At 40.4% G+C, this 25,687-nt stretch overlaps 1 protein-coding gene and 1 long non-coding RNA gene across 4 annotated transcripts in view; both read left to right on the plus strand.

The window, feature by feature from the left end:
* LOC136386873 (uncharacterized) overlaps positions 1 to 25,687 on the plus strand; it is a 265,786-nt gene that overhangs the window by 105,072 nt on the left and 135,027 nt on the right. The gene's annotated exons all lie outside the window — the stretch shown is intronic.
* The window catches only part of LOC136386878 (zinc finger X-chromosomal protein-like), a 100,782-nt gene continuing 80,903 nt past the window's right edge, over positions 5,809 to 25,687 (plus strand). Inside the window, exon 1 of one of the 2 annotated variants that reach the window (XM_066358011.1) lies at positions 5,809 to 5,939. The gene's annotated coding sequence lies outside the window, so the exon portion shown is untranslated. The remainder of the gene's footprint in view (positions 5,940 to 25,687) is intronic. The other variant, XM_066358009.1, reaches the window with a different exon arrangement.

Here is a 25,687-nt window from a genome sequence, read left to right on the forward strand (position 1 = left end):
GGCTGAAGGTGCCCAGGGCCATCGGCCCCATCTACAACACTGTGGACGAGCCCAGGGTATTTCTTCCAAGAAGAAGGTAAACTGATCTCAATTGCACAAGGGCCACTTAACTATGTTTTGCCTGAATAGTCAGGTTTTTTATTCTTCCCTCAAAGATCTCTGTTGTGGGTGTTGATAGTCCTATGTTCTGCTGCTTTGCTTAATATATCGTGTTTCCTTTATCCCTCCTATCTCAATGCCCCACTCATATTTCAGGCTGGGACCTACTCCTAATTTAGAGCTCTCTTTCCCCCTTTTGCCAACTTCTATTATGAATCTACCTTTGCCACCCAGCTTAGTGTATCCCAAGGTTCTCTTTACCATGCCACAGTTGCAGAGCTCCAGGGAAAAGCAACCTGGTCTCATCTCTCCAGGCAGAGGAGAACAGAAGCTTCATATCCACCCATGCTGCGAATGGCTTCCAGTCTACCTGAATCATTACCATCTAGAAGCAGCGGTCACTGGGACTTGGACATGAGTGCAAAGTATAGAATGGTGACAACAATTCCAGTGCCATTGGACTTTTCCTGGATGTGGACATTTCCTGGACTCCTGCTCCCTGTGACAGACCCTAACAGACTGAACTGTGGTTGGGTTGCATTTTTCAGGGATTTGACATGGTGATGGGGCCAACTTGGACTTGGTGAACATGTTAAGGACACTACTCTTTTATGGATATTCTTGGTGTATGGGCCAAGAGTTTGCTTAAAGGCTTTAATCACTGTAAAAAAAATAGAAGGCTGGATAAAGAAGATGGGGCACATATACACCATGGTATACTAGTCAGCTAGAAGAAATGATGACTTCAGATCACTTATAGCAGATTGGTGGAATCTTGATAACATTATGCGGAGTGAAATAAGCGAATCAGAAAAAAACAAGAACTGCAGGATTTCATACATTGGTGGGACATAAAAGTGAGACTAAGAGACATGGACAGGAGTGTGGTGGTTACGGGGGATGGGGGAGGGATGGAGGGAGGGGGTCAGGGGTAGGGGTACAATGAAAACTGGATAGAGGGTGACAGAGGACGATCTCTCTTTCGGTGATGGGTATGCAACAGAACTAAATGACAAAATAACCTGGAAATGTTTTCTTTGAATATATGTACCCTGATTTATTGATGTCACCCCATTTAAATAAAAATTTATTTATTAAAAAAAAAACACAAAAAAAAGATATGAAAGTCACATAGGCCTGCAAACAAGTCCCTACTAAATATTACTTGATTGTTTGCACAAAAGGTCTCACTTGGAAGCCCATCTGCAACTTTGCCCCCTGATATATGAAACAGTCCACCAGCTTCATGGTTCAGCACTGCCATTCTCTTGATATCACCTATGCTGCCATCCAAAAACAGCAATCCTTCTCCCTCACTTAAAGGCTTCTGTCTATTCTTAACCCCACAATCTTCCTTTGGTAGATAGCAAGAATCTCAGGACATGAGGACTATGCCCTTGACAAAAATGAAGAAACTACAGAAGATGAGACCTTCATCCATTTAATCTTATAAGATTACAAGGGTCTAGAGTTTTGAAGGAGGGAATTTTTACCTTCAACAGTCAGGGAGCATTGGGAAGTCTCTACCATTGATCAAGATAGCACAGGGGGAGGTTCTTACATCTAATGTGCCAAAAGTTAGAAACATTAATAGATAGGACCTTAGTGCACCAAAAGCTAAAAAAGATAAATGGACAGGGTCCGAGAATACAGAAAGGTAGCAAGGCAAATTGTTTAAAGAAAAAACTGTCCACTCCTTATCCCCATAAAAACCTTGTGCTTGAGGTAGGAAAGAGAAATGGTTCTTGAGATAGGAGTCTACTATTCTCCCAGGTCATGAACCCTGAACAAACTTCTTTCCTTTTACACCAGCATTTTTCACAATTCTGAGTTTTGTTGCAGAAGGCAGTTGAACCTGCTTTTGTGTTTGGTTTCATGACTGTGGTGCTTACATTTGAATGGATAATGTGAAACCCTATCCTTAAAATTATATTATAGGCCCTGGCTGGTTGACTCAGTGTTAAGTAGAGTATCAACCTAGCATGTGGCTGCCCCAGGTTTGATTCCCAGTTAGGGCACACAGAAGAAGTGACCATCTGCCTCTCTATCCCTCTTATTTGCCCTCTCCTTTCTGTCTCTTCCCTTCCTGCAGCCATGGTTTGATTGATTTGAGCACATTGGCACTGGGCAGTGAGGATGGCTCCATGGAGCCTCTGTCTCAGGTGCTAAAAATAGCAGTGTTGCAAACATCATCTCATAGATGGACAGAGCATTGGCCCCAGATGGATCCTGGATGGGGCACCGAGTGTATCTCCTCTTCTCTCACTTAAATAAAAATAAATAAATAAAACAAAATACAATATTATAACCTTAAACAGAGGACTTTGAAATATATTTAAACAATGCTTATTACTAGTTTGAAGTAATGTTAATCATAATTTAAGCTAGCATTTGTCTTATTTATCTTTCTGTGTAATATATTCTATCATATATTACAGATATAACTATGTAAACAATAGACATGCTGTCTTTTGTAATTTTTGGAACAAAATTAAATCACTTGAAAAAATAAATCAAAGCTAAGGCTTTATCAAGAAAATTATCATCCAGACTTTTTCAGATATATGTTCTTATTTTCCTTGCTCCCCCCTTTATTGGTTTATATGAGCTAAACTGAGAATTGCCAGCAAGCAAAATCTCAATGGATTGAGAAAATGCTACCCTTTCCCTCTTTTCTAAGGATTTTGATATATAAGAACAAGTTCCATTCTGAAAATTTTCAAGAATACAAATTACTGAGCTCAGGGGGTTTGTTACTTGGGATGTGGTTGTTGTTAGGTACTTTTATTTTCTCTAGCATAGTGATTTTCAACATTTTTACACTTGGGGATTGGAAAAATAGGAAAATTATTTACTAAGGCGGAAATTATCATGAGCATAAGCAAATTCGACTAAGATAATGGATCTATAATCTTCATACCACATCAGGGTGGTTAACTCTTTTACCCACCAATCCACTGGATCGATTCCTAGTCAGGGCACCCCTGTGTCTCCTTCATATGTCAAGCACAAGTGGTTCTCAAAGTGTGCACTGCTGCACCCTAGAAGATTTCCAGGTGTGCCCTATGGTATTTCAGAGAAATATATGCCTGTTGGGGACCAAAAAACCAACCCAACAGGGTTTTAGAGTTTAGATTTGGGGGGGGGGACAGAGGTGTGGGGAATTGGCTATAAGCTGACAGTCTGCCCAACCCCCCACCTCACTTGCCTGATTAGGTTGCAAAAGGCTGTGAAGCTGTGGTGCTGGATTGTTTACACTACCCCCCATTTCCCCCAGAAAGACTGGAGGTGTTTCTTCTATCCTTTGTTTGGTGTAAAGTTAAGATGATATGTATAGTGGGATGGTGGGAGTTTTCTGCACTCAACACAATTGAGAGTAAAGAGAGGAATTCTCCAATGTATTGACAGGAAATGAGAGTTTGCCTTTCAAATATATCCCAAACATTGAAGAAATCGTTAGGATACATCAGGCTCATGTTTCTCATAAACACAAGAATGAAAAAACTTAACACATTCACATCAGGACCTGCCGAATTTACTAAATCTTACTAAGAATGTATCTATATATATAAAAAGATAACGTTTTTGTGGTTTTTATATTTTAACCCCCCCCTTTTTTTTTTACAAATTCTGAAAAGTATAACTCAAAAAATGTAACATAAAAATGTTTTTAATGTCAGAATAAATGTAATTTTGTCATATTTATTCCATTTAATTACCATAAAAGTATGCTTGGACTTTATATTTTTTCTTTAATATTTGACTTATTATAACATATTTCTCAGAAGTTTGTATATAGTGCGCCTACAATTATTTGTAGGATTTTAAATGCGCCCCAACTTCAAAAAGTTTGCGAACCACTGCTCTAACAGGTAAAGACGGAGGGATTCACATCCAAAGCTTTGTTTGGGTAAAGAAGGTTTAGCCTTTTTACCCACACTATTTGGTTAATTCCATGTTGGTTTCTTCTTTGCTGTTGGCTACTTTTCAGGGTTGGATTCCAACAGCTCATCCTGTTAGGGATATTTGTGTCTGCAAAATACTGTGCTACATTAGATATGTAGCAAGAACAACATTTAGTAGTGACATTTAGAATTGCTCAAACATTGCGACTGTGTTTAAACACACATGAAAAACTAACTTTACCTCTATATTTTATTTTCTCACAAGTATGTTACTGGCTCTGTAACTTTCTTATTCTTTTATCATTTACTTATTTTGTTTCATATGAATTTTTTACTTTTATTATGTTATTTTGTTTCATATTAAAGTATAGCATGTCACATCCTAACATAGAGGAAAGCACACAATTCAAGTTCCAAATTCACAATTCAAAGATAGCACAGAAATGCAAAATAATGGATATGCCAAATACCATTTTTTGAAGTTAATAAATGTTGCCTGCTGAATCAAATTCATTTTCCCATCTCTAATGCCTCTTTAAATTTTAAAGGACTTGTTTAAGCAGCTGTTAAACAAACAGACAAATCCATACCCAATTCTGTCTACATTAAATATAGAAATTACAAAACTTCACTATTTATGAAACAATAATGTTGAAATGTAGAAACATCATATATTTGCAAGATTTGCAGATGAGTAAATGACAAGAGTTCTGTAAAAGCCATAAATGTTCACTAATGTCTAGATTCCGGAAAGCCCTCAGGATGCTGCCTTAACAACTTCTGTAAAAGGCCAAGATAACCGAGCACATTCTTTTGCTTTTTGTAAAATGCTTCGCTGAGCACTCTCTGAGACTGTTCCAACAATAACCAAAAGCCTGTTTCGCTTATGTAAAACTGCTTTGGCTAGGTGCTCACCCCACCCCTCGCTTCTTTTTGCCTTTAAAAGCAAACCCCTAAGTTCATTCGCCACTGCAAATTCTTTAGGATGTGAATCCACTCCTGGTTGGTGGTGTTCAAGACTCCTTAATTTGGCTACTTGTGTGACAAAACGTTTGTTTCCTTGTCTTATAACAATATAAAACATATTTCATTGGGACCCAAATCGTGAAATACAAACTACACAGAATATAACTACACATGAAAATTCTTACATTGAAATGCGTGAAACCAAGCTAAATGTAGTCATTTTCCATATTCAGATCATGTAGGTTCTTTGAGAGTATTTTAAAACTGAACGGTTTGGTAGTTGCTCTAAAATTCCTCCTTCTGCCTATATATCCATTCAGATTGGCAAGGCTATTTTCATTTTATTTCAAATATTTTTTTCTTTTAAAAGAAGGGGGCAGCAGATGTTGCTAAGTTTATCTCCTTTTCCACTCCTGGGGATGAAAGTAACACAGTTACAGCGGGCAGGGGTCTAGAGGCCTTTAGGCATCCCAAGCGGGCGCTTCACTTAAAAAGCGCGAGTTAGGTCTCGGAGGACATCCGGGGAAAGTGCCCAGGATACTGCCCAACGGTGAGGAGCAGGCAGGCATTAACTGTCCCGCGCGGGCTTTACGCTGCGGTGGCCGGGGTGCACGTTCTGAGCGCGCAGGACGGAGTAACGAACGTACTGATAGAAATTCTAGGCGACGGAAACCCCGTTGCAGCTTAGATACTAGACTCCGAGTCCCGATTCTACAAGTATTGTAGAAGATAGAGCACGAAAAGGGCCCATATACCCTTCCGCATTTTCCTGGGTCTCTTCCTGGGGGTGACGTGACTTGCTGACGGGGGATCCGTACTGGGGAGCTGAACTGTTTTCTGTTAGCTCCGACCTCGGCCCCTCCCCCCTCCTCCTTCGTCCACCCCACCAGCCGGAGGCGGCCCAGTGCTCCCGAGGAAAGCTCGCCTTCCGCACCCGCCACCTACGAGGACCACTGGTCCCAGGGTTTGGTAAGTCCCAGGCGCCGCCATGGCCGCGGGACCTAGCGTGCCTACAGCTGTCTGGTTGGCGGCCCGCGAGGCGCCCTTCCGCATTAGTCTGGGCGGCGAAGCAGTCAGCGACAGAGTTAGGCCGTATTTAGGCCCAGGAAAGAGCCCGACTGACTCGAGCGGCAGCGAAGCCTTGCTCAGTAAACGGGTGGGGGGTTGAGTGAGGGTAACCGCGCGGCCCGGAAGGATGCGAGAGATATCGGGTCGGCGTCGCGCCAGGCCTGGGGCACTGCTCAGTGGCAAGGCCTGCCGAGGAAGGCAAGGCTGCAGGGCGGGCAGATATTCGCTACGTAAATATCGGCCTGGGATGGCTAGGAAAGGACGGGGGACAAGATGGCGGACGCTCCGCGCCTCCTGTGGGATTGCCGGTAGGAAGAGGAACTGCCATCTTGAAGGCTATAGGAAGATAAAATGCCGTTGCAGCCGGTGAAGGGGCGGGGGTTCGGAGAGCCCCGTACGCTGGCTACGTCTCCGGTGACTGGCTCCGGAAGCCCCGCAGGGCAGCGCGTGCGCGCAGAGAGTGGTGCTCGCTCCCTGGCAGTCATTGCGGTCGTATCGTTGATGGTCCCGGGCCATCGGCGACGGCGCTACTTTTATTCCCTGCTATTTGCAGACCGGTGACCGGCTGTTCCTTTCCTTGCGTTTTAGCTGAGCTGGGGTAGCACTTCGAGCACCGTGCCTCTCCTTTGCACTGTGGTCAAGCGAGCTGGTTCGAGCTTACGGCAGCCCAAGAACCGGCGCGAACCAAGGCAAATGGGACCCCGCCTCCACCCTAATTGTATCTTTACTTCAGCACAGGAATTCATGGCTATTACGGCGTCCTCCGTACGGTTTTCCAAAAGTTGCCTCTCAAAGTCTATAAATAATAATTATTGAATTTAATGTAAAAAAGTTAACACCACGGCTGATAATACAGGGGTAAAGTTGCATTTTGCAGGCTTGAAAGCGGAGGACTATTTGAACACTTTCTTAACTGGAAAACTTTATTGAGAACTTATGTTTGAGTTAGTGACCATTTAATCAAATATGGAAAATGTTTTTGTTTTTTAAGTACAACAAAATGTACATTGTTTACCGATTAATGAACCCCGATACTATTTAGGTTTTTTACCTTATTTGGAAAATGTTAAAGTACAATTCCATCCAGTAGAGTGTTTTCAGATTGCGTACTACTCTTTCCTGGTAAACTGACGCCAAAGTGACTGATGCAGTGTGCTATGATTGACAAGGTTCTTGAAATGTACATCAAAGTCAGTGCAGTTTAGAGCGTTCGGAAGAGTTCCTGAAGTATGTTGGAATTTGGGGATGTAACTGAAAGGCATGGTAGGGCTGCTTGTTCCAAGGAGGTCGGAGTAGAGAAAGTGTATTTTAAGGGTAAAGATTCTTTAGAACACAGGAATTAATTAGTTTAGTTGGAATAAAGGTAGGGAGGGGAGTAGTAGAAATTTGTTTACAAAACGGGGATGATGGAAGTACCAGAGTGGTGGAACACTTGAGTTGTACCTCAGGTTCATTTAGAAGGTTCTAATTATTGGAAAATTTTCAGTTGACAGGTAATGACAGTGTCTATTGTGTTCATCAGTTGTTGATTACTAGGAAAATAACAATGTTGTTCCTTTTTTTTTAACTTAGAAAATTAAATTTAACATTTTGGTGACATTTATCAAAGAGTACATAGATTTCGCGTAAACATTGACACATCATTTGGACAATTATGTTGTATACCTGCCACTTAAAGTCAGATCATCCTCCCTCACCCTATATTTGTCCCTCTTTATAGCCTTCCCTCAACTTCCTCACTCCCCCCCCCCCCCACATCGTCCTCACATTGGCAACCACTGCATTCTTGTCTATGTCCACGAGTCTCAGTTTTATATCCCACCTGTGTGTGGAATCATAGTTGTTTTGGTTTTTCTGATTTACTTATTTCATTCAGTATTAGTTGTTTTTAAAGTGATTCCTGTCTCCTTAGTTGCTCTTTTTTTGTCCTAAATTCAAACACTAAATACACTTGCTCAAAAACATTTTTTCCCATAGTGAAGAAAAATTTATTTACCATGGTTAAAGATTACAGGGATAATTTAGAAAGCCAGTTTGAAAAGTAGGTTACAGAGAGTAATTCCTAAAAAGACAATGGCCTTCTGCAAACCTACCTTTCCCTGGTGAAAATGAATGACTCTCTTATGAAAATAATCTTTTTACTCTTTAGTAAGCCAAACTTTATAATAAATGTCCTAAATTCAGAAGTTCCAAAAAGCAGGAGGAATGCTTGCTTCCTGAGATTATGCAAGGCTCTGGTTTCCTGGACAGTAACCTAAGCAGTGATGCTCCCTGAGACATTCTTTTTTTGTCATGAGGGATTATGATTAGAAAAGTTTAAGAAATTGTATTGTGGAGAACATTTTACAAGTCAGTTGCTATTGAGTTTAGTGGTTGAGGTATTAAGAATAAAGGAACTGTAGAATAGTGACTTTATGTGTTGACAGTTGGGAAAAAACTCTAAAGAAGATAGAATTATATGCTGTACGCAGTACAGCAGCAAATGTTCCAGTACAACAGCAATGGATGTTGAGCATTAAGACTAAATTAGACTCAATGTATAAGACAGGTAAGTATAATTTAAAGAATTTCCATCAATAATATTTAAATATATCATTTTGTTTGTTTGTTTTAAGGGCAGACCTTGATCTGGAAAACTGATAGGCAGACTTTTATTATCCAACTATCTTGGATAATGAGGTGTTTTTAATTTGTGTATTTTTTAAATAGACACAACTTTCCTTTTAAAAACATGCTTTTTGTAAATGCTTGCTCTCTGACACTGTGCATTTGAATTTTCACTAATAATGTATTTGTAATTTTTACAAACTGGCAATTACAACTCTTAAGTTTCTTAAACTCAACCCAGTTATTTGAAGTTTTTCTAGCTCATAGGTTACTATTTTACTAATTGAGAAAGGTAAATGGCCATCTGATATAAACATTTGATCTCTTTAATTTTGTGCTTTTTCCTTTTTCTACCTAGGCTTTTTTTTTCTGCAATAAATGCCCTCCTTCCAAGCTTAGTTGTACTGTCAGTGTGATGCCCAGTGACTCAGTTCTCTCTCCTTGTAAATATTCATGGCTTATCTAATAAGAATCCAGTCTGTTTTGTCTTTCTTTTAATGTTTTATGTCTTTTTACCTCACTTATTTCTAAATTCATTATTTTCCATATTGAAAACTATGTAATAAAAGTACTTTGTTTCAAAACTATGACTTTTCTGTCTGCTTTGGGTGTTCTTTTCATGATTTAAATAGGGGCACTCCTTTTAGGTCAATCCTTTCCTTTTTTTCTCCAATCTTTTCTGGCCTCACTGTCTAAATGTTTCATCTGGCATTTCCAGTCACCTTCTGAACTTCCTCTACCCTGATTCTTCTTGACTCTGCATACTCCTCAAACTGCAGTAAATTTATCTGACACATTGTAGGTGCCCATAATAGTTTTTGACAATCTGTTTCTTCATAAATTTCCTAAAACAATTCCTGCTTCTTGATTTCGAAATCAAATACCTAAACAAATACTGTATTTTTGATTAAAAGGATATACACTATATAGTGTTATGAAGGCTCCAGATAAAAATATAAGCTGAGGAATAACGTCCATAAACCTCAACTGATAGCAAATGTGAGGAGCCCATTATTCTTACCGAACTTTTTTCAAAACGAATTACGAATTACAGGCTATTATAGCGTAACAGGAAGAATTACTAGGTTATAACCTGCTTCACTGAAAAGAATTTTTTTTTTTTTTTTGAGTAAGAGAGGAGTGAGGGAGAGAGGGACAGACAGGAAGGGAAAGAGATGAGAAGCATTCTTCGTTGCGGCACCTTAGTTCATTGATTCTTTTCTCATACTGAAATTTTAATAAAGGAGATGTACATATCAAAGTATCTATGAAGCCTTGAAGGCTTTTGAAAAATAGTATATTACTATAGTAACACTTAAATTATGAAATGTTTCAAAATTACTGAAAAGTAACTCCTAGATATTATGACATTTAATTCATATTCGATTTGTACCTTTTTTTTTTTTAAAGAAAATGAAATTCTGCAGATGCAGTTAAAGGGATTCCTTCACTCGTCTCAATTCCTTTTTCCCACAGAACAACAAGTGTCAGGTTTGTATACCCCAAAAATCTGTTTGTGTTCTATCTTTATGGGAAAGCTATCACATTAGATGTGTCATTTTGTGTGTGTTTCTCAGTAATAGGATTTTGAGATAGATCATGTTACATTTGGATATAGATTAGTGGTTCTTAAAATGTGGTTCAGGAATCCCTTGAGAACTCTGGTACTTTTATGGTGTCTGTGAAGGGAAAACATTTTATAACCATACTAAAAATTTTACTTTAACTTTCATTCTTCTATAAGTGTACTTGTACAGTTGAGTTTTGCCAAGAGTTTATGTGATACGTTTCACAAAATTGAATGAGGAAGCGAAAATGAATGAGGGGTATCCAGCTATCATACTTTTAAGCTAGGCATTAAAGAGATTTGCAAAATTTATTAGATTTGAAAGTAGTTTAATACTGTGGTTCTGTTAAAATTATTTAAAATTACTCAGCTTTAATTTTTCTTTTTAAAAATTATATTCTATATTTTTTATACACAAACATATTATGTATATATTGTAGCATGGTGTAAAATGTATTGTTTCTTGTGATTCAGGGTCAGAAATAGACCCTCTGCACACTATGTGTGCTTTTTTTGTGTGTGTGTGTGTGTGTGTGTGGCAGAGACAGAATCAGAGAGGGACAGATAGAGACAGACAGACAGGAAGGGAGAGAGATGAGATACATCAGTTCTTGTTCCTCAGTTCCTTAGTTGTTCATTGATTGATTTCTCATATGTGCATTAACCAGGGGGCTACTACAGACTGAGTAACCCCTTGCTCAAGCCAGCGACCTTGGGCTCAAGCTGGTGAGCCTTGCTCAAACCAGATTAGCTCGTGCTCAAGCTGGTAACCTCGGGGTCTCGAACCTGGGTCCTGTGCGTCCTAGTCTGATGCTCTATCCACTGAGCCACCACCTGGTCAGGCTGTGTGCTTCCTTTTATTAGATAATATTAAAAATGGTAATATTAATATTAACTTATGTTATACAATCTTCTCAAAATTTTAAAGGCGTGCTGAGGTATATTTTTGGTTTCTCAATTTTGGTTTCATTGGTATGGTATATTGCCCATCTGTATATGCTGTTTATAAAACTATAGTTGTATAATAAAATCCTAGTATGAATTATCTTCCTTAGAATTGTTTTACTTTTTGTCTCCATTAGCTTATTTTAGGGTCATTTATTTTATTTGGGAAAATTCTTAGGTTTTGTATTTGCATGAAATATAAAGAAGGTATAGGCACAGGTAATACACTTATTTTATGTCTTTTATTTTTTTATTTTCTGTCTTAAAATTTTTTTTTTATTAATTGTAATTTACCGTGTTAACATGAATTCAAGTGTGCCACTCAATACAGTAGCCTCACCCCCACACCGTTGTCCCCTATAGCCCCTTCTCTCCCCTTCCCTCTGGGCTTTGCCGCCCTGTTATCTGTATCTATGTATAATGTATATATAAATTCACTAATCCCTTCACCTTCTCTAATCCCATTTCCTCATCCCCCTTCCCTCTGACAGCCGTCCCTCTGCTCTCTTTGACCCTGCCTTTGCCTCTCTTCTGTTTCTCAGTTCACTTTGTTCATTAGATTCTACGTATAGGTGAGGTCATATGCTATTTATCTTTCTCTGCCTGGCTTATTTCACTTAGCATAATAATCTCCAGGTCCATCCATGTCATCACAAAAGGAAAGATTTCCTTCTTTTTCATGGCCATGTAATATTCCATTGTGTATATGTACCACAGCTTTTTAATCCACTTGTCCGCTGATGAACACTTGGGCTGTTCCCAGATCTTGGGCATTGTAAACAATGCTGCAATAAACATGGTGGTGCATACCATTTTTTGAATGAGTGATTTGTTATTCTTAGGATTTATTCCTAAAAGTGGGATAGCTAGGTCAAAAGCTGGTTCCATTTTAAATTTTTCTTATTTTATTATTTATATTTTTCCGAAGTGAGAAGCAGGAGGAAGCCGACAGACTCCCGCATGCGCCGGACCAGGATCCACCCGCATGCCCACCAGAGGGCGATGCTTGCCCCATCTGGGGTGTTGCTCCGCTGCAACCAGAGCTATTTCTAGTGCCTGAGGCAGAGGCCATGGAGCTATCTACTGCGACCGGGCCAACTTTGCTCCACTAGAGCCTTGGCATTGGGAGGGGAAGAGAGAGACAGAGAGAAAGGATAGGGGGAAGGTTGGAGAAGCAGATGAGCGCTACTCCTGTGTGCCCTGGCTGGGAATTGAACCCAGGACTTCCACAAGCTGGGCTGATGCTCTACCACTGAGCCAACCAGCCAGGGCTCATTTTTAATTTTTTGAGGAAATTCCATACTGTTCTCCACGGTGGCTGCGTAAGTCTATATTCCCACCAGCAGTACAGGAGGGTTCCCTTTTCTCCACATCCTTGTCAGTACTTACTATGTGTTGTTTTGTTAATGAGCGCCATTCTCATAGGTATGAGGCTGTATCTCATTGTGATTTTAAGTTGCATTTCTCTGATAATTAATGAAGTTGACATTTCTGATATGCTTGCTGGCCATGTATGTCCTCTTTGGAGAAGTGTCTACTCAGTTCTTTTGCCCATTTTTAAAAATAAATTTTTATTAATTGTAATGGGGTGACATCAATAAATCAGGGTACATATGTTCAAAGAAAACATGTCCAGGTTATCTTGTCATTCAATTATGTTGCATATCCATCACCCAAAGTCAGATTGTCCTCCGTCACCTTCTATGTAGTTTTTTTTGTGCCCCTCCCCCTCTCCCTTCCCCTCCTCCTCCCTCTCCCCCTACCCCCCAGCAACCACCACACTCTTGTCCATGTCTCTTAGTCTCATTTTTATTTCCCACCTATGTATTGAATCATGCAGTTCTTAGTTTTTTCTGATTTACTTATTTCACTCCATATAATGTTATCAAGATCCAACCATTTTGTTGTAAATGATCTGATGTCATCATTTCTTATGGCTGAGTAGTATTCCATAGTATATATGTGGCACATCTTTATCCAGTCATCTATTGAAGGGCTTTTTGGTTGTTTCCATGTCTTGGCCACTGTGAACAATGCTGCAGTGAACATGGGGCTACATGTTTCTTTACGTATCAATGTCTCTGAGTTTGGGGGATATATACCCAGTAGAGGGAATGCTGGATCATAAGGTAGTTCTATTTTCAGTTTTTTGAAGAACCACCATACTTTCTTCCATAATGGTTGTACTACTTTACATTCCTAGCAACAGTGAATGAGGGTTCCTTTTTCTCCACAGCCTCTTAAACACTTGCTATTACCTGTCTTGTTGATAACAGCTAATCTTAACAGGTGTGAGGTGGTATCTCATTGTATTTTTGATTTGCATTTCTCTAATAACTAATGAAGATGAGCATTTTTTCATATATCTGTTGGCCATTTGTATTTCTACCTGGAGAATTGTCTGTTCATGTCCTCTTCCCATTTTTTTTTTTTTTTATTTCTCTGAAGCTGGAAACGGGGAGAGACAGTCAGACAGACTCCCGCATGCGCCCAACCGGGATCCACCTGGCACGCTCACCAGAAGGCGATGCTCTGCCCACCAGGGGTCGATGCTCTGCCACGACCAGAGCCACTCTAGCGCCTGGGGCAGAGGCCAAGGAGCCATCCCCAGCACCCGGGCCATCTTTGCTCCAATGGAGCCTTGGCTGCGGGAGGGGAAGAGAGAGACAGAGAGGAAGGAGGGGGGGTAGTGAGAAGCAAATGGGCACTTCTGCTATGTGCCCTGGCCGGGAATCGAACCCGGGTCCCCCGCACGCCAGGCTGATGCTCTACCGCTGAGCCAAATGGCCAGGGCCCTCTTCCCATTTTTTGATTGGATTGTTTGTTTGTTGTTGAGTTTTGTGAGTTCTTTGTATATTTTGGATATTAGGCCCTTATCTGAGCTGTTGTTTGAAAATATCATTTCCCATTTAGTTAGCTGTCTGTTTATTTTGTTGTCAGTTTCTCTTGCTGAGCAAAAACTTCTTAGTCTGATGTGGTCCCATTCATTTATCTTTGCCTTCGCTTCTCTTGCCTTTGGAGTCAAATTCATAAAATGCTATTTAAAACCAAGGTCCATGAATTTAGTTCCTATGTCTTCTTCTATGTACTTTGTTTCAGGTCTTATATTTAAGTCTTTGATTCATTTTGAATTAATTTTAATACAAGGGGACAAACTGTAGTCGAGTTTCATTCTTTTGCATGGATTTTGCCCATTTTTTAATTGGAGTTTTTATTTTCCTGGTGTTGAGTTTTGGAAGTTCTTTATAAATTTTGGGTTTTTTTGTGGTTTTTTTTTGTATTTTTCTGAAGCTGGAGACGGGGAGGCAGTCAGACTGACTCCCACATGCGCCAACCCGGCATGCCCACCAGGGGGTGATGCTCTGCCCCTCCGGGGCGTCGCTCTGTTGTGATCAGAGCCACTCTGGCGCCTGAGGTAGAGGCCAAGGAGCCATCCCCAGTGCCCGGGCCATCTTTGCTCTAGTGGAGCCTTGGCTGCGGGAGGGGAAGAGAGAGACAGAGAGGAAGGAGAGGGGGAGGGGTGGAGAAGCAGATGGGCGCCTCTCCTGTGTACTCTGGCCGGGAATCAAACCTGGGACTTCCGCACTCCAGGCCGACGCTCTACCACTGAGCCAACTGGCCAGGGCCTATAAATTTTGGTTATTAATCCTTTATCATATGTATTGGCAAATATGTTCTCTAGTGTGGGTTGTCTTTTTATTTTGTTCATGGAGTCTTGCTGTGCAAAAGCTCTTTAGTTTGATATAGTTCCATTTGTTTATTTTGTCCTTTATTTCACTTGCTTGTGGAAATAAATTGACAAAAATACTGCAATGAGAGATACTGGAGGGTTTACTGCCCATATTTTCTTCCAAGATGTTTAAGGTTTTCTGACTTAACATTTTAAGTCTTTTATCGAATTTGAGTTTATTTTTGTGAATGGTGTAAGTTGGTGGTCTAATTTTATTTTTTTGCATGTACCTGTCCAATTTTCCCAGCACCATTTATTAAAGAGACTGTCTTTACTCCACTGTATGCTCTTACTTCCTTTGTCAAATATCAATTGACTATAAAAGTGTGGGTTTATTTTTGGGTTGTGTGTTCTGTTCTGTTGATTTGTATGCCTGTTCTTATGCCAGTACCATGCTGTTTTGATTATAATGGCCTTGTACTATAACTTAATACCAGGAAATATGATATCTCCCACTTGATTCTTTATTTTCAAGATGCTGAGGCTATTTGTGTTTTTAATTTTTGTTCCATATAAATTTTTGGAATATTTTCTATATCTTTGAAGTATGCTATTGATATTTTAATAGGAATTGCATTGAGTTTATATATTGCTTTGAGTAATACAGATATTTTAGTGATGTTTATTCTTCTTATCCATGAACGTGGTATATGGTTCCACTTATTTGTATCATCCTTGATTTCTTTTATCAATGTTTTATAATTTTCTGAGAACAAGTCTTTTACTTCCTCGTTTAAATTTACTTCTAGGTACTTTTATTTTGTTGCAGTAGTGAAGGGGTTGTTTCCTTAATTTCTCCTTCAGTTTATTGTCAGTGTATAAAACTGCCAATGATTTCTGAATATTAATTTTATATCTTGTCACCTTACTGAATCATTTATCAGGTCTAGTAGTTTTTTGACTGAGACTTTAAGGATTTTTTATGTACAGTATCATATCATCAGCAAATAATAATAGTTTTAGTTCTTTTTTTCCATTTGGATGCTTTTTATTTCTTCTTCTTGTCTGATTGCTGTGGCTAGGACTTCCAGGACTATATTGAATAAGAGTGGTGAAAGGGGGCACCCCTGCCTTGTTCCTGATCTTAAGGGGATTGCTTTTAATTTTTGCCCATTGAGTATGATGTTGGCTGTGGGTTTGTCATAGATGGCTTTTATCATGTTGAGGTATGTTTCCTGTATTCCCACTTTGAGAGTTTTGATCATGAATGGGTGCTGGATTTTATCAAATGCTTTTTCTGCATCTATTGATATTTTCATGTAATTTTTATTCTTTTGGGGTTTTTTTTTGTTGCTGTTGTTTTTTTGTGTTTTTCTGAAGTTGAAAATGGGGAGGCAGTCAGACAGACTCCCACATGCGCCCAACTGGGATCCACCTGGCATGCCCACCAGGGGGCGATGCTCTGCCCATCTGGGGCATTGCTCTGTTGCAACCAGAGCCATTCTAGCACCTGAGGCAGAGGCCACAGAACCATCCTCAGTTGCCCGGGCCAACTTTGCTTCAGTGGAGCCTTGGCTGCGGGAGGGGAAGAGAGAGACAGAGAGGAAGGAGAGGGGGAGGGGTGGAGAAGCAGATGGGCGCTTCTCCTGTATGCCCTGGCTGGGAATCGAACCCAGGACTCCTGCATGCCAGGCCGATGCTCTGCCACTGAGCCAACCGGCCAGGGCCTATCCTTTTGTTAATGTGATGAACCACATTGATTGATTTGCAAATATTGTACCAGCCTTGCCTCCCCAGAATAAATCCCACTTGATCATGATGTATGATATTTTTTATGTATTGCTGAATCCAATTTGCTAATATTTTGTTGAGAATTTTAGCATCTAGATTCATCAGGGATATTGGCCTATAATTTTCTTTCCTTGTGTTGTCTTTTTCTGGTTTTAGAATCAGAATTATGCTCATGTCATGAAAGGAGCTTTGAAGTCTTTCCTCTTCTTGAATGTTTTGAAATATCTTGAGAAGGGTATATGTTAGCTCTTCTTTGAATATTTGGTAAAATTTGCCTGTTAAGCCATTAGTCCAGGACTTTTGTTTGGTGCGAGTTTTTTGATAACTGTTTCAATTTCATTTGTTGTAATGGGTCTGTTTAGGTTTTCTAATTCTTCCAGATTGAGTTTTGGAAAATTATGTTTGTAGGAATTTATCTATTTTGCCTAGGTTGTCCAATTTTTTGGCATACAGTTCTTCATGGTATTTTCTTAAAATCCTTTGTATTTCTGCAATGTCAATTGTTACTTCTCCACTTTGATTTCTAACTTTATTTGAATCTTCTCTTTTTTTCTTGATGAGTCTTGTTAAAGGTTAATCACTCTTGTTTACCTTTTCAAAGAACCAGATCTTGGTTTCATTCATCTTCTGTATTTTTTTTTAGCCTCTATGTCATTTATTTGTATCTGATCTTTATTATATTCTTCATTCTACTTCCTCTGGGCTTCATTTGTTGTTATTTTTCTAGTCTTTAAGATGATGGGTTGTTTATTTGAACTTTTTCTTCTTAAGGTGTGCCTGCAATGCTCTGAACTTCCCTCTCTGTACCACTTTTGATGTGTTGCATACATTTTTTTTTTTGTATTTTTTCGAAGTTAGAAGTGGGGAGGCAGTCAGACAGACTCCCGCATGTGCCTGACCAGGATCCACCCGGCATGCCCACCACGGGTTGATGCTCTGCCCATCTGGGGCCTTAGCCCGTTGCGGCCGGAGCCATTCTAGCACCTGAGGTGGAGATCATGGAGCCATCCTCCGTATCCAGGCCAACTTGACTTCAGTAGATCCTTGGCTTCAGGAGGGGAAGAGAGAGAGAAAGAATAAGGAGAGGAGGAAGGGTAGAGAAGCAGATGGGTGCTTCTCCCTTGTTCCCTGGCTGGGAATTGAACCCAGAATTTTCACACGCCATGCTGATGCTTTATTCTTGAGCCAACTTGCCATGACCATTAAATTTTGAGTTGTTGTATGTTAATTTTCATTTGTTTCAAGGAAATATTGATTTATTTTGATTTTGTTGTTAATTCATTATTTAGCCTCCAAGTGTTTGAATATATTTCAGTTTTTCTATTGTAGTTGATTTCTAGTTTCATTCCATTGTGATCCAAGAAGATGCTTGATATGATTTGTCTTCTTAAATTTGTTGAGACTTGTTTTGTTTCCTATAATGTACCATGAGCATTTGAAAGGAATGTATGATATATTCTGCTGCTTTAGTGTGAAAGGTTCTGAAGATATCTATTAAATCCAGTTGATCTAGTGTGTCATTTAAGGCTGCTGGGTTTTTTTGTTAATTTTCTATCTAGAAGATCTATCCATTGATATTAGTGGGGCATTAAAATTCCTTACTATTATAGTATTGCCGTTGATCTCGCCCTTTATGTCCATCAAAATCTGCTTTATATATTTAGGTGCATAGACATTTATAATAGTTATATTCTGTTGGATTTTTCTCTTTATCATTATGTAGTGATTCTTTTTCCCTTAATGTAACCTTTGTTTTAAAGTCTATTTCGTCAAATACAAGTATTGCTACCCCAGCTCTTTTTTTTCCATTTGTATGAAATACTTTTATTTATCCACTCACTCTCAATCTATGTGTATCTTTTGTTCTGAGGAGAGTTTCTTTTAGACAGCATATGTAAGGGTTCTGTTTTCTTATCCAGTCAGCTACCCTGTGTCTTTTGATTGAATCATTTAATCCATTTACATTTAAGGTTATTATTGACATGTAGTTGTTTATTGCCATTTAATTCTTTAAATCTACAATCCTCTTTTTCTAGAGTTTTTTTTTTGTTGTTTACTCCATTTACAGCAGACCCGTTAAGTTTTATTTTTTAATTTAATTTATTTTTTTAGATTTTATTTATTTATTTTTATTGGAGAGAGAGAGAAGAGGGGAGGTACAGGAAGCATCAACTTCTATATGTGCCTTGACCAGGCAAGCCCAGGATTTCAAACTGGCAACCTCAGCATTCCAGCTTTATCCACTGTGGCACCACAGGTCAGGTGCCTTAACATTTCTTGCAGTACTAGTTTGGTAGTAATGAATTCCTGGAGTGTGTTTTTGTCTGGAAAGCTTTTTATTTCTCCTTAAATTTTAAATGATAGCCTTTCTGGGTAAAGAAGTCTTGGTTGTACATTCTTGTTTTGCATCACTGAATATTTTTTTCCAATCTCTTCTTGCCTGAAGTGTTTCTTTTGAGAAGGTGGATGTCACCCTTATGGGATCTCCTCTGTAGGAAACTAACTGCTTTTCTTTTACAGCTTTTAATATTCCTTTTTTGTCTCTTAACTTTGATATTTTAATTATGGTGTGTCTTGGTGACGGCTCTGTGGGCTCCTCTTTAATGGGACTCTGTGCTTCTTGAACTTGTGTGACTTTTTTCCTCATCAGTTTAGGGAAATTTTCAGCTATGATTTCTACAAACAGGTTCTGTATTCCTTGTTTGTTCTCTTCTCTTTCAGGAACCCTTATGATGTGGATGTTGTATCTTTTCATGTAGTCACAGAGCTCTCTTACCACTTCCTCAGACTTTTTGAGCTTCTTTTCTTTTTGCTGCTCTGCTTCTGTGCTTTTGTTTATATTGTCCTCTAAATCATTGATTCGATCCTCTGCGTTATCCAGCCTGCTGTTTGTTCCTTTTAGTGCAGTCCGCGTTTCTGTTATTATATTTGTCATTTCTGACTGGTTCTTTTTTATGATTTCAATGTCCTTTTTGATGCTTGCTCTTTCTTTATTTAGGTGTTCATTATGTCCATCCATTGTTGCTCTAAGGCCCTTGAGCATCCTAAAAATAATTGTTTTAAACTCTGCATCTGGTAGTTTGGGTACTTCTATTTCATTTAGTTCTTTTTCTAGAGATTTTTCTTGTTTATTCATTTGGATTATATTTTTCTGTCTGCCCATTTTGTCTGCATATAGACTCCTCCTTGGGTGTGCTGCTTGTATAGCTGTGTGAGTCTAGGGTTGGTGTTTTCTACCTCCAGTTACGAGTTGTGTTGTTTCTAGATCTTGGATTGGCATCAGCTGTTGTTTGTAATTCGCTGTGGTATACTTGCCTGTAGCTACTGCTGTTTTTGCTGTTTTTGTTGGTGTTTTATGTGCCTGGGTTGTGGGGAAGCATGCAACCTGTATATAAGGATCAGCTTTCTCCTGCTCAGAGATGCCAGCAGCTCCGTAAAAGCTGCAAGCTCCATAAGATTTGTGTCCACTTTTCAGTTGCTCTACCTCCTGTTGCAACTGGATGGTCTTCCCAGAGTCTTCTGTTGAAATACTGTAGTGTTGGGCCTCATCTAACAACCCTTTTACAGGTTGCAAGCTTGTTGGGTTAGGTCATCTGAGATTGTGAATACAGTGTTTGTGGGTCACCCTACTTCAGTACAGGGATTGTGGCCTTTACTCGAGAGCCTAATCCCTCAGCCCCTGCTGGATACTCAAATTTTATTTCTCCCCAACAAGATGAGCAGCAGGCTCAGATTGAGTGGCGCTGACAGTCCCTTCTGCAGAAGCCCTTATGGCTGATGAGACCTGGTTTCAAGGAGAAAGACTGAGTCTTCTCCTGTGGCTGACTGTGCCCCCAGAAACTGTCTAAGCCCCTGGATTAGATCCAACAATAGACTCACAGGGACCCACACTTTGAATGTCTATGCTCCAAGCCCCTCCCCTTCCCTCATTTGGAGTTAGCCCAGCAGGGTAGGATATCCAGCCCCCAGGTCAGCTGACTGTGAAGCACCCTCCTATCCAGTACTCATGAGTCACTGTGTCAGTGCTGATCACAGAGAGCAGAACTCACCTTAGCTGGGTCAAGTGGTACCCTTCCTTAGGGTACCACTCTAACAAGGGTTGTTGGGTCCTGAACTGATGCTCTCCGCCTCTGGCCTTTGAATGTGCCAGTCCTGGGCCTCCCTGTCAGGGTCCACCCGCTGTGGACCACTGTCCATGACTGGCCCTCAGCGACCTTTTTGGATCCACAAGCAATCCAGAATTTGTGGTGGCCTCTGCAGGGCCCAGGTGCACTTGGAAATACCAGTTGCACACCTAGGCTGGCTTTTATCCACACTTGGCCTGAGGAAAGTCTGCTTAAAAGGCCAAGTTTCCCTAAGTCCCGCCTTCCACAGTCTCTGTCTGCTGGCTGCTTGTTGGGCTCTGCATGGCAATACAGGGATTAGGAAGAGTTGTGATTGTGGCTTGCCCCTTGGCCCCAGGTATCATTCTATCCAGACTTTTTTCACAGACCTCAGTGGACTCTGCCATAGAACTCAGGTGTGGCCTCTGCGATCCAGAGGTGTGTTCTGCCTTCCCTCCTGCGAGTACTCAGCCTTTTGTGGGAGAGGGGTAGCTCAGGCCTCAACACCAGAAACCTGAGTCACAGACGGGCCCCTTGCTTCCTGGCCTCTCAAAATAACCCTTCACCCTGACCAGAGCAGGAGAGACTCCCAAGGGCTTAGTTTTCCCCAGGCTGATGCACTGCAAAGGGGATGCTGCTCCCAAGAAAGATGGCCACTTTAGTATTGGAGATTGACTCAGCACAGGGGTTCAGGTCTCCATGTCTCCCTGTGCCTCCAACATGACATTCCTCTTGCAATTCCAGTCCTTTCAACTCTCTCTCCACCAGAGTCCTGGATAAGTGGCTGTGAACAAGATTATCTATCTGCATGGGCCTTTGATACAGAACCTGAGTCTCAGAAAACTTAGTCTCTTTCTTGCAGACAGAAACCCTGCTCTCTTCACCGCTCACTGCTGTCTGGTTGCCTCTTCTAGGCTCTGGGGCTCTAGGTTGGGGTTTCAGGCCTGGGGCTGAGGACCCTCAACTCTCAGGGCCACTCTCCTGGCAGTGATAGTCCCTGCGGACCCTCAGCTGCCCCTCACTCCTGGGAACGTGCAGCAATTTCTGCATCTCCACCCTTCCTACCAGTCTCATTGTGGCTTCTTCGTGATCCTTGGTTATAAGAGTCCTCTTAATTTAGACCAAGTTGGTTTTTCAAGATGATTGTTCTTAAATTAAGTTGTAATCCAGTTTAGTCCTAGGAGGAGGCAGTTGGAATGTCTGCCTTCTCTGTTGCCATTTTGGACTTTTCCTTTTTTTGTCTGTGTATTTTTCTGAAATGAGAAGCCAGGAGGCAGAGAGACTCCTGCATGCGCCCGACCAGGATTCACACTCCATGCCCACCAGGGGGTGAGGCTCTGCCCATCTGTTGCTTTGCTCCATTACAACTGGAGTCATTCTAGCGCAGGGGCTGGGAACCTATGGCTTGCGAGCCAGCTGTGGCTCTTTGAATGGCTGCCTCTGGCTTGCAGACAAATATTTAATTAAAAAAATGATAACGTTAAAAATATAAAACATTCTCATATATTACAATCCATTCATTTCATACCGCTCATGTTCATGGTTGCAGGTGACTGGAGCCAATCACAACTGTCCTCTGGGACGACACCAAATTTTTATTGGATAATGCGTAACATATATGGGTCGTTGTATGGCTCTCATGGAATTACTTGTTTTTTTTGTTGTTTTTTTGTATTTTTCTGAAGCTGGAAACGGGAAGAGACAGTCAGATAGACTCCCGCATGTGCCCGACCGGGATCCACCCGGCACGCCCACCAGGGGCGACGCTCTGCCCACCAGGGGGTGATGCTCTGGCCCTCTGGGGCATCGCTCTGCCGTGACCAGAGCCACTCTAGCACCTGGGGCAGAGGCCAAGGAGCCGTCCCCAGTGCCCCGGCCATCTTTGCTCCAATGGAGCCTTGGCTGCGGGAGGGGAAGAGAAAGACAGAGAGGAAGGGGGGGGGTAGAGAAGCAAATGGGCGCTTCTCCTATGTGCCCTGGCCGGGAATCGAACCCGGGTCCCCCGCACGCCAGGCCGACACTCTACTGCTGAGCCAACCAGCCAGGGCCTCATGAAATTACATTTTAAAGTATGTGGCATTCATGGCTCTCTCAGCCAAAAAGGTTCCCGACCCTTGTTCTAGCACCTGAGATCGAGGCCATGGAGCCATCCTCAGTGCAGGGCCGACTTTGCTCCAATGGAGGCTCAGCTGCAGGAGAGGAAGAGAGAGATAAAGAGAAAGGTGAGGGGGAAAGGTGGAGAAGCAAATGGGCACTTCTCCTGTGTGCCTTGGCCAGCAATCAATCTCAGGACTTTCATATGCCGGGTTGACGCTCAACTGTTGAGCAAACTGGCAAGGGCCACCATTTTGTTCTCTTGATAAGACACTTTTAATAAATGAAAAGGGGTCTGTTTCTATAGGCTGTTATGTCTACTGTGTTAACTGTACTAAGGTATATTGTGTAACTTCTAACAATGGGTAGCTGTTTTTAAAAAGTATAATTTCTAGTTTAAAAGTTAATAGACTTTGTTGACTTCTATATAGCGATCATACAACCTTGCATGATTATATGTATAACTATTTTATACATGCCGAGATATATTTTTCTTATATATTTACAGTCCTGAAATCTGAGTGTATTTTGTAATTAAGGGTTTGCTAGAATTATTGCTGTCCAGGCAGCAGTCATGATATGAGTATTACTGTGTACTTGCCATATTCATGACCTGTTTATTTTGTATCACTTCAAACGAGTTACATCCATTAACCAATACTATTGTACTTCATGAGTTACTACTAATACATGTCAAACACTATGTCTGAAGGTAAAAAATAAATTGCCCTTGGAAAAGTTCAAAGAAATCTGAAGAACTTTCAGAGGCTCTGGAGAATTATTAATCATGCTGTTACTCAAACAGTACTAGAATGCAACTTGACAGTAAATGGTAATTTCTCACTTGAGCTTTTTTTATTATTATTATTGTCAGGTTTCAGGTCTCTGAGGCATACTGACTACATAATTGGTCACTCTTACCAAACCCCTATTTTCCTGACATCCCTAACATCTTCCTGCATGTGTAAATATCTGTGCAGTTATTGACTGTTTTTATCAACTCCGTTTATGACAATTGAATGAGCATAACTTCATTTTAGAAATCGTACTTCCCAGAAATTCTTGCATGTGAAATGCCAAAGTAAAAATGCAAAGGGAACACAAAAGTCAGTCATTTAGGCTGCGAAATTAGAAAACAGTGATATGTTATGTTAGTTTGGGTTCATATTTTAGAGCACCCTAATGGATGAGGAAGTGATGAAGTTATTTGAGGAGGGTGTGTCATGATCATAGTGTTTCAGGAGAGTTAGATTGTAAAGATGGTTCTTTACTTGGGCATCGATCCTTTTTTGTATCCGGGTTGCTAAGTCTTTTTGGGTGTGTGTCTGTGGGAATAGCAGAATATATGTAGTAAGGCACTTGAGGGATTTTTTCATCCCCAAGGATATGAAATACAGAGCTGAGATTAAATGGTGATTATGGGAATAAAAGAAAGTGATGTATAATTGTAAAGTTGGGGAAAAAAGAATTTACATGATTGACACCTCTAACTGACCAGCAAGAAAGAAAAAGTTTTAATTTTTGTCAAGACAAGCTAGGTTTTTTTCCCAAATGAAAATACTCAGCAGTCTGGTGGATATAATAGGTCCTACACTGAGTGTGTGGACTTTGAGAATTATCTTTTTGTAAATGGTGGTTGATGCCATATGAAGAAAAAGAAGGAGAAAAGTTGGCTGAAGGCACAGTCCTGGGCTAGGCTACAGTAAGGAATGAGGGATGGCAGAGTAGCCTGCAGACACTCTGAGCCAAGCAGAGCTAACTGGCCAGGACCAGTTGTACTTTTATTGTACCTTTTAAATTCATAGACATGTTTACATACATACACACATTTTTACCATTGTGTTACAATTGCCTATAGGGTTCAGTACAGTAACATGATGTACAGGTTTGGAGCCTAGAAATATACATAGCCTATGGTATACAGCTGCAATTTTCTACCTTTTCCTGACACACATGAACAAATTACTAAAATCCTGCAGCACACCAAAAAATATATATAAGGTGGTGCCAAAAAATGGATAAAATTTTGTTTCACTCACACCAATGGCTATTGTGTTGGATGTTCTCATGTTTTGCTTTGACAGTGTAATGAAAAAAAGGTAAGTACCCTTGATGTTTTAAAAATTCTTGTGGCATACTAGTGTGCAAAGGTTTAATTTTCTCCCTTTTTTTTGCTAGCATTTATCATTTTGTCTATTTGATTATAGCCATTTTAAGAAATACTTATCTCACTGTGGCCTGTAACTTCCTGTCTTGTACTTTCTTACTTAGCTTTACTATTAGGGAATGCTAACCCTATAAAGTGAGTTTGGGTTTGTTCTCTTCATTTTTGAAAGAGTTTGAGAAGAATTGGTATTGACTTGTATTTCCCTAATTAGTTGTATGTGTATTTTATTGATTGATTTTAGGGAGAGAGGAAGGGGAGACAGACAGGAACATCAGTCTGTACCTCTGTATACCCTGAGCAGGGATGGATACCCTAACCAACTGAGCTATCTGGCCAAGCCTTAATTAATTATATTAAGCATCTTTTCATATATCTAATAGCCAGTTGTATGTCCTAGTTGCCAAAATTAATTTCCTTTGCCCATATTGTGTTTGGGTTGTTAATTTTGATTTTTTGTTATTACCTATTTTGGCTATTAATCCCATTTCAGATATACTTGAAAATACTTTCTTTGATTCTTTAGGTTGCCTCTTTTACTTTGTTTGAAGGTGTTTCCTTTGCTAGAGCAGAAACCTTTTAGTTTGATATATGCCATGTTTTTATTTTCACTTTTCTGGTTTGTGCTTTTTATGATATCTTCAAAAAATTGTTGGTAAGAGCCATGTCAAGGGACTTCACCTATGTTCCTTTTCTAGGAGTTTTAAG

The sequence above is a fragment of the Saccopteryx leptura genome, unplaced genomic scaffold, assembly GCF_036850995.1.
Source record: "Saccopteryx leptura isolate mSacLep1 unplaced genomic scaffold, mSacLep1_pri_phased_curated manual_scaffold_18, whole genome shotgun sequence".
NCBI classification, from domain to species: domain Eukaryota; kingdom Metazoa; phylum Chordata; class Mammalia; order Chiroptera; family Emballonuridae; genus Saccopteryx; species Saccopteryx leptura.